Raw genomic sequence first — 4,291 nt, 5'->3', positions numbered from 1 at the left:
TACACAACATGTATTGTTTCTATGAACCTACATATGTTTTCATCGTGAAAAATGAATGAATGAGTGATACTTTAGATACTTTAAGAGACTTGGATTCGTTTGTCAGGTATTTGTGGGTGAGACGTGAATAAATACCTGCTTTGACCAAAATGGACCACATCGCTAATGCTCAAGTCTTTTTTTTCCTTGTCATTTTATCAAAATGCCACATTAAATTGAACGTACAATGATTTTCAAAGCTATGAGATATTTGGATGTCATGGTGTCTTTCATGTACTAGAAAAGGAAAGGAATGATTTCTGTTAACTTTATTTATGAGGACCGACATGTCAAGGATCACAAATAACAGACTGTGGCGGTTGCTCCTGTGCTCACGTGACTCTGTTCAGTAATGAAATCTTTCTAAATTATCCCTTACATAACACACTGTTGCTATGAAGAATAGACTTTTGCTATGGACACATCCCTTACACAGACAAGCTAAACATTTAGCATCTAAGTACAAGAGAAAACTAATTCCATCAAGTACCAAGCTCTTATTGGAGCACAGAGTCAAAAGGGGTGGGACTGGGTTGGGTTGATAAAAAGTCCATGATATGATATTGGAAAATAAATCTGATGTGCAAGGGACTTTTTATTCGTACAAAATTATATATATGTATTTATATATATGTGTATATATATATATATATATATATATATATATATATATATATATATATATATATATATATATATATCAAAACAGCACAAAATTCTAAGTACATAATAAAACATTGAGTCTGTTCACTTGAGACATACAGAGATCAGGCATAACATTCTGACCTCTGACAGGTGAAGAGAATAACACTGATTATCTCTTCATCATGGCACCTGTTAGTGGGTGAGATATATTAGGCAGCAAGTGAACATTTTGTCCTCAGTTGATGTGTTAGAAGCAGGAAAAATGGGCAAGTTTAAGGATTTGAGTGAGTTTGACAAGGGACAAATTGTGATGGCGAGACAACTGGGTCAGAGCATCTCCACAACTACAGCTCTTGTAGGGTGTTCCTGGTCTGCAGTGGTCAGCATCTATCAAAAGTGGTTCAAGGAAGGAACAGTGGTGAACCGGCAACAGGTTCATGGGCGGCCAAGGTTCACTGATGCACGTGGGGAGTGAAGGCTGGCCCATGTGATCCGATCCAACAGACGAGCTACTGTTGCTCATATTGCTGAAGAAGTTAATGCTGGTTCTGACAGAAAGGTGTCAGAATACACAGTGCATCACAGTTTGTTGTGTATGGAGCTGCATAGCTGCAGAGCAGTCAGGGTGTCCATGTTGACCCCTGTGCACCACTGAAAGCATCAGAACTGGACCACAGAGCAATGGAAGAAGGTGGCCTGGTCTGATGAATCACGTTTTCTTTTACATCACATGGATGGCTGGGTGTGTGTGCATCACTTACCTGGGGAACATGTGGCACCAGGATGCACTATGGGAAGAAGACAAGCCAGCAGAGACAGTGTGATGCTTTGGACAATGTTCTGCTGGGAAACCTTGGGTCCTGCCATCCATGTAGATGTTACTTTGACATGTATCACCTACCTAAGCATTGTTGCAGACCATGTACACTCTTTCATGGAAACAGTTTTCCCTGATGGCTGTGGACTCTTTCAGCAGGATAATGCTCCGGGACCCAAAGCAAAAATGGTTCAGGAATGGTTTGAGGAGCACGACAACGAGTTTGAGGTGTTGACTTGGCCTCCAAATTCACCAGATCTCAATCAAATCAAGTATCTGTGGGATGAGCTGGATAAACAAGCCTGATCCATGGAGGCTCCACCTCACATCTTACAGGACTGAAAGGATCTTCTGCTAACATCTTGGTGTCAGATACCACAGCACACCTTAGGGGTCTAGTGGAGTCCATGCCTCGATGGGTCAGGACTGTTTTTGGCAGCAAAAGGGGGACCAACACAATATTAGACAGGTGGTCACAATGTTATGCCTGATTGGTGTATATCTATGATGTTTGCATGGGGGACTGCTATGATTGGTAGGACTCACAGGAAACTCAGCAGAATTCAGAGAGATCGACTGCACTAATGGTTGTGACTGCAACATTGCAACTTCCTGGAGGGACTGATACAATCTAAGGTCCCGTTCCATTCAGGTCAAATGGAGTCAGGGTGCTGCTGGTGTGCATGTCGGCTCACTGGAAAGGCTCTGCTAGACTAAATGGTACAGAACCTTAAATAGTATCATCGGTAACACCTGTGTTTACTATTTTATATCAATGAGGCTGCGATAGAAAAGATCTATTAGGTCACTAAACTGTATGTTCCAATACCCATACCAGCATACTATTTAGTATGCCAGAAAAAGATTTAGAATGCCCCAATATTAGAGGACGTCCTACTGCATCCAGTTGCATCTTGCAGTATGCAAGCCAGCTTTTTGGGCTCCTCTGACCCACAGTCCTTTGTGATGAGGTGAATGAGCAAGATGTTCAAAGCTCAAGGCACAGTGTGATGAGGAAGTAGTGTTTCCCCATTGTATGCATACTGCATGCAAATGTATTAACTAGAAGTAAAAAGAAACAGTATGCGATTTGGAAGGCAGGGAGAATCTCCTGTTGTTTCTCTTCCTGTCTTGAGATGTGTCTTCAAGATGAGCCAGACCTGCGCAGAATCGATCACCAGCAATCACTGCACAATGCATGCTGGTTAGGTTTGTGTCTGACTTGATCCTGCCTGCTCTGACATCATGCACATGTGGGCAACAATAACCTCACAAGACCAAGGTGACCACAGATTTTAGAGTCAGGCGCTGCAAATGCCAAAATGCCTAGTTGAGCCGAAAGAGAATCTTGTATCTTTGTTTTTACTTTTCAAGTAAAGTTTTTTGAATGGAGTTACTGCCTCAGAAGATTCTTTTTGTGTCAAGCTTATTGCCAAGGGACTGCTTAATAGTGGTGGTAAATACGGAGTACTGAATGGAGGAAAGATTGCCACTACAAAGTCAAAAGTTTATTAAAAATAATTAAAAATGTAAATGTAAAATACAGTAAGCTGTCCATTCACCTGCTGTCATCTTATCACTCTGTCTTCTTCTGGGACCCTGTCCAGTCCTCGCTCCTGCTTCACACACTTAAGGCTGCTGTCACCTGGGGAGACCAGAGCATACCTGCCAGTGGAGAGATCTACAACCACCCAGGGCTGCTCCTGATCCACCCTTCACCCCATTGTACTCACACTTTGTCTGGACATCAGGTCCCAGCTGTCCAAACTGTGTGCTGCTTGCCTGGGTACAACTTGGCCTTTGCAGCTCTGCTGCTAGATGGATGGTGGGTTGCTCCACCTCCACCAACTGCCTCCACACAGGTTTGCTGCATTACATTGCAAGCAGTAATTAAAGCAAAACATAATGTAAATCATAATTATGTGCAAAATAAAACATACAACATAAAATAATGCATGTAACTAAAACACAGCAAATTACAGTAAAATATATCATTTTCATACTTCCGTGTTTTCCATGTTACGCTGCTAGATTCCCATAGTTTTTAATGACTGGGGAGTGAACAAATCAGTATCCAGCAGGTACAGACTTGCTTCATCTGGACACCATTTCTTCTGGTGATAAAGTCACGCACGCAGACGCTGCAGTGTCAAGTACAGGCATGTAGACATGAACGAGTTGTAACAGAGTTGATGAAGTTAATGTGTAAAAATATACAATTTAATGTACAATTTGTACAAAAATTTGTACCTTATCAGATACATGGATCTCAAGCGGCACATAGTTGGGCTTTTGCCTTTGTAGTTGGGAGAAGTCAGCCTTCAAGGCTTTCTGCCAAAAATCCCTTCTTGGTTAGGTTTAGGGGGGAAAAATCAAGGTTTGGGTTATAATGTCGAGATTTCTGCAAGAAAGGGTTTTCTGGCAGGAAGCTCCGAAGGGCTACTTCTCACATGTGCCTTTGTAGCTATCTCTACATCAAACTACTATATACTGTGATGACACTTCTGTAACCTAGGTGATGCAACAGTACTTGATGTTGCAGGCGGATGTGAGGCTGCACCGTCAAAATTCAAATCACTGTGGGTATATCCTTCAAAATAAAACGCCTTTTCCTGAATAATTCCAATATTTTTGGCTTTTTAAACCTAAAATATATCTGAGCAAAAACCTCCATAATGAAATTTAATGTGAATGTAAACATATATAGGCTATATATAGGCCTATAATCATAGGACTGTGACAAGTTTTCTTATTTGAAATTATGTCCATATGACAAACAATTGTATTTTC

The sequence above is a fragment of the Lutjanus erythropterus genome, chromosome 16, assembly GCF_056507025.1.
Source record: "Lutjanus erythropterus isolate fLutEry1 chromosome 16, fLutEry1.hap2, whole genome shotgun sequence".
In the NCBI taxonomy this organism is placed as follows: domain Eukaryota; kingdom Metazoa; phylum Chordata; class Actinopteri; order Lutjaniformes; family Lutjanidae; genus Lutjanus; species Lutjanus erythropterus.
This window is presented reverse-complemented; position numbering follows the sequence as displayed.